This window comes from Hyla sarda, unplaced genomic scaffold (assembly GCF_029499605.1).
Source record: "Hyla sarda isolate aHylSar1 unplaced genomic scaffold, aHylSar1.hap1 scaffold_402, whole genome shotgun sequence".
Taxonomy (NCBI): domain Eukaryota; kingdom Metazoa; phylum Chordata; class Amphibia; order Anura; family Hylidae; genus Hyla; species Hyla sarda.
In genome coordinates this window covers 36,382-50,061 of record NW_026610419.1, presented here as the reverse complement: position 1 = coordinate 50,061, position 13,680 = coordinate 36,382, and the positions used below count along the sequence as shown (strand labels likewise).

General features: G+C 46.1%; 6 non-coding genes across 6 annotated transcripts; all 6 read right to left on the bottom strand.

Moving 5' to 3' along the window:
• Positions 1–1,726: 1,726 nt before the first annotated feature.
• Positions 1,727–1,917, bottom strand: LOC130333314 (U2 spliceosomal RNA). The gene has a single exon (XR_008875532.1). It is a non-coding gene; the product is annotated as a U2 spliceosomal RNA (small nuclear RNA).
• A 2,105-nt stretch (positions 1,918–4,022) lies between these two features.
• On the bottom strand, positions 4,023–4,213 carry LOC130333312 (U2 spliceosomal RNA). The gene has a single exon (XR_008875531.1). It is a non-coding gene; the product is annotated as a U2 spliceosomal RNA (small nuclear RNA).
• A 2,092-nt stretch (positions 4,214–6,305) lies between these two features.
• On the bottom strand, positions 6,306–6,496 carry LOC130333311 (U2 spliceosomal RNA). Its single transcript, XR_008875530.1, has one exon. It is a non-coding gene; the product is annotated as a U2 spliceosomal RNA (small nuclear RNA).
• A 2,095-nt stretch (positions 6,497–8,591) lies between these two features.
• LOC130333309 (U2 spliceosomal RNA) lies at positions 8,592–8,782 on the bottom strand. The gene has a single exon (XR_008875528.1). It is a non-coding gene; the product is annotated as a U2 spliceosomal RNA (small nuclear RNA).
• A 2,086-nt stretch (positions 8,783–10,868) lies between these two features.
• LOC130333310 (U2 spliceosomal RNA) lies at positions 10,869–11,059 on the bottom strand. The gene has a single exon (XR_008875529.1). It is a non-coding gene; the product is annotated as a U2 spliceosomal RNA (small nuclear RNA).
• A 2,092-nt stretch (positions 11,060–13,151) lies between these two features.
• Positions 13,152–13,337, bottom strand: LOC130333279 (U2 spliceosomal RNA). Its single transcript, XR_008875510.1, has one exon. It is a non-coding gene; the product is annotated as a U2 spliceosomal RNA (small nuclear RNA).
• Positions 13,338–13,680: the final 343 nt, after the last annotated feature.

The window sequence follows — 13,680 nt, the reverse complement described above, 5'->3', positions numbered from 1 at the left end:
TGTAAGCATAGAGGACATGCCTGCACCCCATTGGACTTACCTGTGTGGGTTAAATCCGGGTTATTTGACAACCTATGGCGGTGATGGTTCTGCTCAGGCAGAGCAGTGCTGATGCTCCTCATAAAGCTGTCGCTGCTGTGAAGGTTCTAGGTGACATCACAAATCCCTATGGTTACATACACAACAAAGCTGGGTTGTTGTTGTTTACACTCTGCAAGGCCTGTGGAAGTGAGTGACATCATAGCACTGTAGTTCTGAGGGTTCAAGATGGATGCAACAATCTCCTGTTGCTTCTATGAAGGCCGTAATAGACGACATCACCAAACAGCTCCATAGTCACATACACAGCAAAGGAGAGATGTTGTTTACACCTAGTGATGTCAGTGGTATTGAGTGACATCACAGCACAGTGCTAAGGCTCCTGGGCCTGGACACAGCAGCGGCTGCAATATCTCAACGGAGAATACGTTTATATCTATGTGTGTGTGTGCGCATATATATATATATATATATATATATATATATATATATATATATATATATATTTCTCCGCCGAAATCACTTTTAAACCCATTTCCACCTTTTTTTCCCTTCTCTTCCTCTTACTTTTTTTTCACGTTTTTTTACGTTTTTCTCCTTTTCGCCTCTTTTCTGGGCGTATTATTCTTCTTTTTCTTCTTTTTTTTCGTCTAATGCATACCCCATCAGTGCAGCAATGCTTATTCAATACCGCCAGCAGATGGAGACACTGGGGGATAATTTTCTAAGGATTTATACTGATTTTTCCTGTCTGAATTTGTCGCACAGAAAGTTGCAGGCCAAATATGTGTGACATTTCTGCGACTTTAGCTTCTAGAGCATTTTTACAACATTATACATAGGTGCTGAATACATAAAAAGCGACTGTTCAGCGACAGACAAGTCGCATCGGCTGAAAGTAGGCCAGAATGTCAGTCCATGTTGGAGCAGGTTTAGATACAGTCTAAAGCATAGATCTCAAAGTCTGTGCACAGAATTTAGCAAGGGCCTCGCACCTTCTGATGCATCAGGTAGGTGCACAATAGCATAGCCTAACCCTCTGTACTTTGGTCTATATTGATGCGGGACATAGACAGCCAGCTGATGACCAATCCATTAGTGCAATGGATGGCTGGAAGCATTTGTCTTTGCCTTTGCAATACCACAGAAGCAATGCATGGTCAATGTACAGCAATGACACACCTGTGTGAACAGCCAGGAGACCCCCCCCCCCCCCCCCCCCCCATGTTATGTTACATAGTTACATAGTTAGTACGGTCGAAAAAAGACATATGTCCATCAAGTTCAACCAGGGAATTAAGGGGTAGGGGTGTGGCGCGATATTGGGGAAGGGATGAGATTTTATATTTCTTCATAAGCATTAATCTTATTTTGTCAATTAGGAACATTCAGCACCCACCCGCTATCAAGGCAGCTGCCTATCATGTCATGCCCTACCTGCACAGGTGTGCTGGCTACTCAAATGATCCAATTAAGGAGGCCATTTAGTCAGCAGCAGCAGAAGTCCTGTGCCTGGACGCTCCAACAGGGGCCAGACACAAGCAGAAGCAGAAGCAGCAGAAGCAGCAGCAGCACCACCTTTTGTTTTTTGGCTGCAGCAGCAGCAAGGCCCACAGGGCTGGCTAGCTGGCTAGCCAGCAAGCAGGTAGCAATGAAAGTAGGAATCTTTCTTTTTAACCCTGTAAGGGGGTGGTGCACTGTACCCGAAGATACTGCCATATCGGGTCAATGCATAGGGCGACGGAAGCAAGCTTCGAAATCGGCCCCCGTTCTCAAAAATCCATTTAATATATGGTCCCCAGATAGGGGACGTATCAGATATTAAACTGATAAGAACAGATACTACACTTGATCTTAGCCAAAAGGCCGAGAAGCGATAACCGTGAAAGGGGCGGGCCCAACAAGGTCCCCTTCATGGGCACTATCACTGCTTGCTGTCAGGGAGGCTGCCAGACAATTTTCCATGCACACTCTGGGCTGGGGGGCAGTCAACCACCAGTACACACAGCAGAACCTAAACCCATACCATTATTGCTAAGCAGCAAGACAGGGGCCCATTGCACTCCCACGGGGCCTTTTTAAATGCAATCCATAACCCGGATTTGCCAGGAACCCTTCTTACTCCTCCTACTTGCATGTGACACTGGGCTTAGGATCTGCATAGGAAACACACACACAAGCACACACCTACCTTTGTTGCCTGCAGATGCCTCCTTGGCTGTCCCCAAACGGTATCAAACCAACACCCACGGGAAGCTGTAAGCATAGAGGACATGCCTGCACCCCATTGGACTTACCTGTGTGGGTTAAATCCGGGTTATTTGACAACCTATGGCGGTGATGGTTCTGCTCAGGCAGAGCAGTGCTGATGCTCCTCATAAAGCTGTCGCTGCTGTGAAGGTTCTAGGTGACATCACAAATCCCTATGGTTACATACACAACAAAGCTGGGTTGTTGTTGTTTACACTCTGCAAGGCCTGTGGAAGTGAGTGACATCATAGCACTGTAGTTCTGAGGGTTCAAGATGGATGCAACAATCTCCTGTTGCTTCTATGAAGGCCGTAATAGACGACATCACCAAACAGCTCCATAGTCACATACACAGCAAAGGAGAGATGTTGTTTACACCTAGTGATGTCAGTGGTATTGAGTGACATCACAGCACAGTGCTAAGGCTCCTGGGCCTGGACACAGCAGCGGCTGCAATATCTCAACGGAGAATACGTTTATATCTATGTGTGTGTGTGCGCATATATATATATATATATATATATATATATATATATATATATATATTTCTCCGCCGAAATCACTTTTAAACCCATTTCCACCTTTTTTTCCCTTCTCTTCCTCTTACTTTTTTTTCACGTTTTTTTACGTTTTTCTCCTTTTCGCCTCTTTTCTGGGCGTATTATTCTTCTTTTTCTTCTTTTTTTTCGTCTAATGCATACCCCATCAGTGCAGCAATGCTTATTCAATACCGCCAGCAGATGGAGACACTGGGGGATAATTTTCTAAGGATTTATACTGATTTTTCCTGTCTGAATTTGTCGCACAGAAAGTTGCAGGCCAAATATGTGTGACATTTCTGCGACTTTAGCTTCTAGAGCATTTTTACAACATTATACATAGGTGCTGAATACATAAAAAGCGACTGTTCAGCGACAGACAAGTCGCATCGGCTGAAAGTAGGCCAGAATGTCAGTCCATGTTGGAGCAGGTTTAGATACAGTCTAAAGCATAGATCTCAAAGTCTGTGCACAGAATTTAGCAAGGGCCTCGCACCTTCTGATGCATCAGGTAGGTGCACAATAGCATAGCCTAACCCTCTGTACTTTGGTCTATATTGATGCGGGACATAGACAGCCAGCTGATGACCAATCCATTAGTGCAATGGATGGCTGGAAGCATTTGTCTTTGCCTTTGCAATACCACAGAAGCAATGCATGGTCAATGTACAGCAATGACACACCTGTGTGAACAGCCAGGAGACCCCCCCCCCCCATGTTATGTTACATAGTTACATAGTTAGTACGGTCGAAAAAAGACATATGTCCATCAAGTTCAACCAGGGAATTAAGGGGTAGGGGTGTGGCGCGATATTGGGGAAGGGATGAGATTTTATATTTCTTCATAAGCATTAATCTTATTTTGTCAATTAGGAACATTCAGCACCCACCCGCTATCAAGGCAGCTGCCTATCATGTCATGCCCTACCTGCACAGGTGTGCTGGCTACTCAAATGATCCAATTAAGGAGGCCATTTAGTCAGCAGCAGCAGAAGTCCTGTGCCTGGACGCTCCAACAGGGGCCAGACACAAGCAGAAGCAGAAGCAGCAGAAGCAGCAGCAGCACCACCTTTTGTTTTTTGGCTGCAGCAGCAGCAAGGCCCACAGGGCTGGCTAGCTGGCTAGCTGGCTAGCTGGCTAGCCAGCAAGCAGGTAGCAATGAAAGTAGGAATCTTTCTTTTTAACCCTGTAAGGGGGTGGTGCACTGTACCCGAAGATACTGCCATATCGGGTCAATGCATAGGGCGACGGAAGCAAGCTTCGAAATCGGCCCCCGTTCTCAAAAATCCATTTAATATATGGTCCCCAGATAGGGGACGTATCAGATATTAAACTGATAAGAACAGATACTACACTTGATCTTAGCCAAAAGGCCGAGAAGCGATAACCGTGAAAGGGGCGGGCCCAACAAGGTCCCCTTCATGGGCACTATCACTGCTTGCTGTCAGGGAGGCTGCCAGACAATTTTCCATGCACACTCTGGGCTGGGGGGCAGTCAACCACCAGTACACACAGCAGAACCTAAACCCATACCATTATTGCTAAGCAGCAAGACAGGGGCCCATTGCACTCCCACGGGGCCTTTTTAAATGCAATCCATAACCCGGATTTGCCAGGAACCCTTCTTACTCCTCCTACTTGCATGTGACACTGGGCTTAGGATCTGCATAGGAAACACACACACAAGCACACACCTACCTTTGTTGCCTGCAGATGCCTCCTTGGCTGTCCCCAAACGGTATCAAACCAACACCCACGGGAAGCTGTAAGCATAGAGGACATGCCTGCACCCCATTGGACTTACCTGTGTGGGTTAAATCCGGGTTATTTGACAACCTATGGCGGTGATGGTTCTGCTCAGGCAGAGCAGTGCTGATGCTCCTCATAAAGCTGTCGCTGCTGTGAAGGTTCTAGGTGACATCACAAATCCCTATGGTTACATACACAACAAAGCTGGGTTGTTGTTGTTTACACTCTGCAAGGCCTGTGGAAGTGAGTGACATCATAGCACTGTAGTTCTGAGGGTTCAAGATGGATGCAACAATCTCCTGTTGCTTCTATGAAGGCCGTAATAGACGACATCACCAAACAGCTCCATAGTCACATACACAGCAAAGGAGAGATGTTGTTTACACCTAGTGATGTCAGTGGTATTGAGTGACATCACAGCACAGTGCTAAGGCTCCTGGGCCTGGACACAGCAGCGGCTGCAATATCTCAACGGAGAATACGTTTATATCTATGTGTGTGTGTGCGCATATATATATATATATATATATATATATATATATATATATATATATTTCTCCGCCGAAATCACTTTTAAACCCATTTCCACCTTTTTTTCCCTTCTCTTCCTCTTACTTTTTTTTCACGTTTTTTTACGTTTTTCTCCTTTTCGCCTCTTTTCTGGGCGTATTATTCTTCTTTTTCTTCTTTTTTTTCGTCTAATGCATACCCCATCAGTGCAGCAATGCTTATTCAATACCGCCAGCAGATGGAGACACTGGGGGATAATTTTCTAAGGATTTATACTGATTTTTCCTGTCTGAATTTGTCGCACAGAAAGTTGCAGGCCAAATATGTGTGACATTTCTGCGACTTTAGCTTCTAGAGCATTTTTACAACATTATACATAGGTGCTGAATACATAAAAAGCGACTGTTCAGCGACAGACAAGTCGCATCGGCTGAAAGTAGGCCAGAATGTCAGTCCATGTTGGAGCAGGTTTAGATACAGTCTAAAGCATAGATCTCAAAGTCTGTGCACAGAATTTAGCAAGGGCCTCGCACCTTCTGATGCATCAGGTAGGTGCACAATAGCATAGCCTAACCCTCTGTACTTTGGTCTATATTGATGCGGGACATAGACAGCCAGCTGATGACCAATCCATTAGTGCAATGGATGGCTGGAAGCATTTGTCTTTGCCTTTGCAATACCACAGAAGCAATGCATGGTCAATGTACAGCAATGACACACCTGTGTGAACAGCCAGGAGACCCCCCCCCCCCCCCATGTTATGTTACATAGTTACATAGTTAGTACGGTCGAAAAAAGACATATGTCCATCAAGTTCAACCAGGGAATTAAGGGGTAGGGGTGTGGCGCGATATTGGGGAAGGGATGAGATTTTATATTTCTTCATAAGCATTAATCTTATTTTGTCAATTAGGAACATTCAGCACCCACCCGCTATCAAGGCAGCTGCCTATCATGTCATGCCCTACCTGCACAGGTGTGCTGGCTACTCAAATGATCCAATTAAGGAGGCCATTTAGTCAGCAGCAGCAGAAGTCCTGTGCCTGGACGCTCCAACAGGGGCCAGACACAAGCAGAAGCAGAAGCAGCAGAAGCAGCAGCAGCACCACCTTTTGTTTTTTGGCTGCAGCAGCAGCAAGGCCCACAGGGCTGGCTAGCTGGCTAGCCAGCAAGCAGGTAGCAATGAAAGTAGGAATCTTTCTTTTTAACCCTGTAAGGGGGTGGTGCACTGTACCCGAAGATACTGCCATATCGGGTCAATGCATAGGGCGACGGAAGCAAGCTTCGAAATCGGCCCCCGTTCTCAAAAATCCATTTAATATATGGTCCCCAGATAGGGGACGTATCAGATATTAAACTGATAAGAACAGATACTACACTTGATCTTAGCCAAAAGGCCGAGAAGCGATAACCGTGAAAGGGGCGGGCCCAACAAGGTCCCCTTCATGGGCACTATCACTGCTTGCTGTCAGGGAGGCTGCCAGACAATTTTCCATGCACACTCTGGGCTGGGGGGCAGTCAACCACCAGTACACACAGCAGAACCTAAACCCATACCATTATTGCTAAGCAGCAAGACAGGGGCCCATTGCACTCCCACGGGGCCTTTTTAAATGCAATCCATAACCCGGATTTGCCAGGAACCCTTCTTACTCCTCCTACTTGCATGTGACACTGGGCTTAGGATCTGCATAGGAAACACACACACAAGCACACACCTACCTTTGTTGCCTGCAGATGCCTCCTTGGCTGTCCCCAAACGGTATCAAACCAACACCCACGGGAAGCTGTAAGCATAGAGGACATGCCTGCACCCCATTGGACTTACCTGTGTGGGTTAAATCCGGGTTATTTGACAACCTATGGCGGTGATGGTTCTGCTCAGGCAGAGCAGTGCTGATGCTCCTCATAAAGCTGTCGCTGCTGTGAAGGTTCTAGGTGACATCACAAATCCCTATGGTTACATACACAACAAAGCTGGGTTGTTGTTGTTTACACTCTGCAAGGCCTGTGGAAGTGAGTGACATCATAGCACTGTAGTTCTGAGGGTTCAAGATGGATGCAACAATCTCCTGTTGCTTCTATGAAGGCCGTAATAGACGACATCACCAAACAGCTCCATAGTCACATACACAGCAAAGGAGAGATGTTGTTTACACCTAGTGATGTCAGTGGTATTGAGTGACATCACAGCACAGTGCTAAGGCTCCTGGGCCTGGACACAGCAGCGGCTGCAATATCTCAACGGAGAATACGTTTATATCTATGTGTGTGTGTGCGCATATATATATATATATATATATATATATATATATATATATATATATATATTTCTCCGCCGAAATCACTTTTAAACCCATTTCCACCTTTTTTTCCCTTCTCTTCCTCTTACTTTTTTTTCACGTTTTTTTACGTTTTTCTCCTTTTCGCCTCTTTTCTGGGCGTATTATTCTTCTTTTTCTTCTTTTTTTTCGTCTAATGCATACCCCATCAGTGCAGCAATGCTTATTCAATACCGCCAGCAGATGGAGACACTGGGGGATAATTTTCTAAGGATTTATACTGATTTTTCCTGTCTGAATTTGTCGCACAGAAAGTTGCAGGCCAAATATGTGTGACATTTCTGCGACTTTAGCTTCTAGAGCATTTTTACAACATTATACATAGGTGCTGAATACATAAAAAGCGACTGTTCAGCGACAGACAAGTCGCATCGGCTGAAAGTAGGCCAGAATGTCAGTCCATGTTGGAGCAGGTTTAGATACAGTCTAAAGCATAGATCTCAAAGTCTGTGCACAGAATTTAGCAAGGGCCTCGCACCTTCTGATGCATCAGGTAGGTGCACAATAGCATAGCCTAACCCTCTGTACTTTGGTCTATATTGATGCGGGACATAGACAGCCAGCTGATGACCAATCCATTAGTGCAATGGATGGCTGGAAGCATTTGTCTTTGCCTTTGCAATACCACAGAAGCAATGCATGGTCAATGTACAGCAATGACACACCTGTGTGAACAGCCAGGAGAACCCCCCCCCCCCCATGTTATGTTACATAGTTACATAGTTAGTACGGTCGAAAAAAGACATATGTCCATCAAGTTCAACCAGGGAATTAAGGGGTAGGGGTGTGGCGCGATATTGGGGAAGGGATGAGATTTTATATTTCTTCATAAGCATTAATCTTATTTTGTCAATTAGGAACATTCAGCACCCACCCGCTATCAAGGCAGCTGCCTATCATGTCATGCCCTACCTGCACAGGTGTGCTGGCTACTCAAATGATCCAATTAAGGAGGCCATTTAGTCAGCAGCAGCAGAAGTCCTGTGCCTGGACGCTCCAACAGGGGCCAGACACAAGCAGAAGCAGAAGCAGCAGAAGCAGCAGCAGCACCACCTTTTGTTTTTTGGCTGCAGCAGCAGCAAGGCCCACAGGGCTGGCTAGCTGGCTAGCCAGCAAGCAGGTAGCAATGAAAGTAGGAATCTTTCTTTTTAACCCTGTAAGGGGGTGGTGCACTGTACCCGAAGATACTGCCATATCGGGTCAATGCATAGGGCGACGGAAGCAAGCTTCGAAATCGGCCCCCGTTCTCAAAAATCCATTTAATATATGGTCCCCAGATAGGGGACGTATCAGATATTAAACTGATAAGAACAGATACTACACTTGATCTTAGCCAAAAGGCCGAGAAGCGATAACCGTGAAAGGGGCGGGCCCAACAAGGTCCCCTTCATGGGCACTATCACTGCTTGCTGTCAGGGAGGCTGCCAGACAATTTTCCATGCACACTCTGGGCTGGGGGGCAGTCAACCACCAGTACACACAGCAGAACCTAAACCCATACCATTATTGCTAAGCAGCAAGACAGGGGCCCATTGCACTCCCACGGGGCCTTTTTAAATGCAATCCATAACCCGGATTTGCCAGGAACCCTTCTTACTCCTCCTACTTGCATGTGACACTGGGCTTAGGATCTGCATAGGAAACACACACACAAGCACACACCTACCTTTGTTGCCTGCAGATGCCTCCTTGGCTGTCCCCAAACGGTATCAAACCAACACCCACGGGAAGCTGTAAGCATAGAGGACATGCCTGCACCCCATTGGACTTACCTGTGTGGGTTAAATCCGGGTTATTTGACAACCTATGGCGGTGATGGTTCTGCTCAGGCAGAGCAGTGCTGATGCTCCTCATAAAGCTGTCGCTGCTGTGAAGGTTCTAGGTGACATCACAAATCCCTATGGTTACATACACAACAAAGCTGGGTTGTTGTTGTTTACACTCTGCAAGGCCTGTGGAAGTGAGTGACATCATAGCACTGTAGTTCTGAGGGTTCAAGATGGATGCAACAATCTCCTGTTGCTTCTATGAAGGCCGTAATAGACGACATCACCAAACAGCTCCATAGTCACATACACAGCAAAGGAGAGATGTTGTTTACACCTAGTGATGTCAGTGGTATTGAGTGACATCACAGCACAGTGCTAAGGCTCCTGGGCCTGGACACAGCAGCGGCTGCAATATCTCAACGGAGAATACGTTTATATCTATGTGTGTGTGTGCGCATATATATATATATATATATATATATATATATATATATATATATTTCTCCGCCGAAATCACTTTTAAACCCACATTTCCACCTTTTTTCCCTTCTCTTCCTCTTACTTTTTTTTCACGTTTTTTACGTTTTTCTCCTTTTCGCCTCTTTTCTGGGCGTATTATTCTTCTTTTTCTTCTTTTTTTTCGTCTAATGCATACCCCATCAGTGCAGCAATGCTTATTCAATACCGCCAGCAGATGGAGACACTGGGGGATAATTTTCTAAGGATTTATACTGATTTTTCCTGTCTGAATTTGTCGCACAGAAAGTTGCAGGCCAAATATGTGTGACATTTCTGCGACTTTAGCTTCTAGAGCATTTTTACAACATTATACATAGGTGCTGAATACATAAAAAGCGACTGTTCAGCGACAGACAAGTCGCATCGGCTGAAAGTAGGCCAGAATGTCAGTCCATGTTGGAGCAGGTTTAGATACAGTCTAAAGCATAGATCTCAAAGTCTGTGCACAGAATTTAGCAAGGGCCTCGCACCTTCTGATGCATCAGGTAGGTGCACAATAGCATAGCCTAACCCTCTGTACTTTGGTCTATATTGATGCGGGACATAGACAGCCAGCTGATGACCAATCCATTAGTGCAATGGATGGCTGGAAGCATTTGTCTTTGCCTTTGCAATACCACAGAAGCAATGCATGGTCAATGTACAGCAATGACACACCTGTGTGAACAGCCAGGAGACCCCCCCCCCCATGTTATGTTACATAGTTACATAGTTAGTACGGTCGAAAAAAGACATATGTCCATCAAGTTCAACCAGGGAATTAAGGGGTAGGGGTGTGGCGCGATATTGGGGAAGGGATGAGATTTTATATTTCTTCATAAGCATTAATCTTATTTTGTCAATTAGGAACATTCAGCACCCACCCGCTATCAAGGCAGCTGCCTATCATGTCATGCCCTACCTGCACAGGTGTGCTGGCTACTCAAATGATCCAATTAAGGAGGCCATTTAGTCAGCAGCAGCAGAAGTCCTGTGCCTGGACGCTCCAACAGGGGCCAGACACAAGCAGAAGCAGAAGCAGCAGAAGCAGCAGCAGCACCACCTTTTGTTTTTTGGCTGCAGCAGCAGCAAGGCCCACAGGGCTGGCTAGCTGGCTAGCCAGCAAGCAGGTAGCAATGAAAGTAGGAATCTTTCTTTTTAACCCTGTAAGGGGGGGGTGCACTGTACCCGAAGATACTGCCATATCGGGTCAATGCATAGGGCGACGGAAGCAAGCTTCGAAATCGGCCCCCGTTCTCAAAAATCCATTTAATATATGGTCCCCAGATAGGGGACGTATCAGATATTAAACTGATAAGAACAGATACTACACTTGATCTTAGCCAAAAGGCCGAGAAGCGATAACCGTGAAAGGGGCGGGCCCAACAAGGTCCCCTTCATGGGCACTATCACTGCTTGCTGTCAGGGAGGCTGCCAGACAATTTTCCATGCACACTCTGGGCTGGGGGGCAGTCAACCACCAGTACACACAGCAGAACCTAAACCCATACCATTATTGCTAAGCAGCAAGACAGGGGCCCATTGCACTCCCACGGGGCCTTTTTAAATGCAATCCATAACCCGGATTTGCCAGGAACCCTTCTTACTCCTCCTACTTGCATGTGACACTGGGCTTAGGATCTGCATAGGAAACACACACACAAGCACACACCTACCTTTGTTGCCTGCAGATGCCTCCTTGGCTGTCCCCAAACGGTATCAAACCAACACCCACGGGAAGCTGTAAGCATAGAGGACATGCCTGCACCCCATTGGACTTACCTGTGTGGGTTAAATCCGGGTTATTTGACAACCTATGGCGGTGATGGTTCTGCTCAGGCAGAGCAGTGCTGATGCTCCTCATAAAGCTGTCGCTGCTGTGAAGGTTCTAGGTGACATCACAAATCCCTATGGTTACATACACAACAAAGCTGGGTTGTTGTTGTTTACACTCTGCAAGGCCTGTGGAAGTGAGTGACATCATAGCACTGTAGTTCTGAGGGTTCAAGATGGATGCAACAATCTCCTGTTGCTTCTATGAAGGCCGTAATAGACGACATCACCAAACAGCTCCATAGTCACATACACAGCAAAGGAGAGATGTTGTTTACACCTAGTGATGTCAGTGGTATTGAGTGACATCACAGCACAGTGCTAAGGCTCCTGGGCCTGGACACAGCAGCGGCTGCAATATCTCAACGGAGAATACGTTTATATCTATGTGTGTGTGTGCGCATATATATATATATATATATATATATATATATATATATATATATTTCTCCGCCGAAATCACTTTTAAACCCATTTCCACCTTTTTTTCCCTTCTCTTCCTCTTACTTTTTTTTCACGTTTTTTTACGTTTTTCTCCTTTTCGCCTCTTTTCTGGGCGTATTATTCTTCTTTTTCTTCTTTTTTTTCGTCTAATGCATACCCCATCAGTGCAGCAATGCTTATTCAATACCGCCAGCAGATGGAGACACTGGGGGATAATTTTCTAAGGATTTATACTGATTTTTCCTGTCTGAATTTGTCGCACAGAAAGTTGCAGGCCAAATATGTGTGACATTTCTGCAACTTTAGCTTCTAGAGCATTTTTACAACATTATACATAGGTGCTGAATACATAAAAAGCGACTGTTCAGCGACAGACAAGTCGCATCGGCTGAAAGTAGGCCAGAATGTCAGTCCATGTTGGAGCAGGTTTAGATACAGTCTAAAGCATAGATCTCAAAGTCTGTGCACAGAATTTAGCAAGGGCCTCGCACCTTCTGATGCATCAGGTAGGTGCACAATAGCATAGCCTAACCCTCTGTACTTTGGTCTATATTGATGCGGGACATAGACAGCCAGCTGATGACCAATCCATTAGTGCAATGGATGGCTGGAAGCATTTGTCTTTGCCTTTGCAATACCACAGAAGCAATGCATGGTCAATGTACAGCAATGACACACCTGTGTGAACAGCCAGGAGACCCCCCCCCCCCCCCATGTTATGTTACATAGTTACATAGTTAGTACGGTCGAAAAAAAGACATATGTCCATCAAGTTCAACCAGGGAATTAAGGGGTAGGGGTGTGGCGCGATATTGGGGAAGGGATGAGATTTTATATTTCTTCATAAGCATTAATCTTATTTTGTCAATTAGGAACATTCAGCACCCCACCCGCTATCAAGGCAGCTGCCTATCATGTCATGCCCTACCTGCACAGGTGTGCTGGCTACTCAAATGATCCAATTAAGGAGGCCATTTAGTCAGCAGCAGCAGAAGTCCTGTGCCTGGACGCTCCAACAGGGGCCAGACACAAGCAGAAGCAGAAGCAGCAGAAGCAGCAGCAGCACCACCTTTTGTTTTTTGGCTGCAGCAGCAGCAAGGCCCACAGGGCTGGCTAGCTGGCTAGCCAGCAAGCAGGTAGCAATGAAAGTAGGAATCTTTCTTTTTAACCCTGTAAGGGGGTGGTGCACTGTACCCGAAGATACTGCCATATCGGGTCAATGCATAGGGCGACGGAAGCAAGCTTCGAAATCGGCCCCCGTTCTCAAAAATTAATATATGGTCCCCAGATAGGGGACGTATCAGATATTAAACTGATAAGAACAGATACTACACTTGATCTTAGCCAAAAGGCCGAGAAGCGATAACCGTGAAAGGGGCGGGCCCCAACAAGGTCCCCTTCATGGGCACTATCACTGCTTGCTGTCAGGGAGGCTGCCAGACAATTTTCCATGCACACTCTGGGCTGGGGGGCAGTCAACCACCAGTACACACAGCAGAACCTAAAACCCATACCATTATTGCTAAGCAGCAAGACAGGGGGCCCATTGCACTCCCACGGGGCCTTTTTAAATGCAATCCATAACCCGGATTTGCCAGGAACCCTTCTTACTCCTCCTACTTGCATGTGACACTGGGCTTAGGATCTGCATAGGAAACACACACACAAGCACACACCTACCTTTGTTGCCTGCAGATGCCTCCTTGG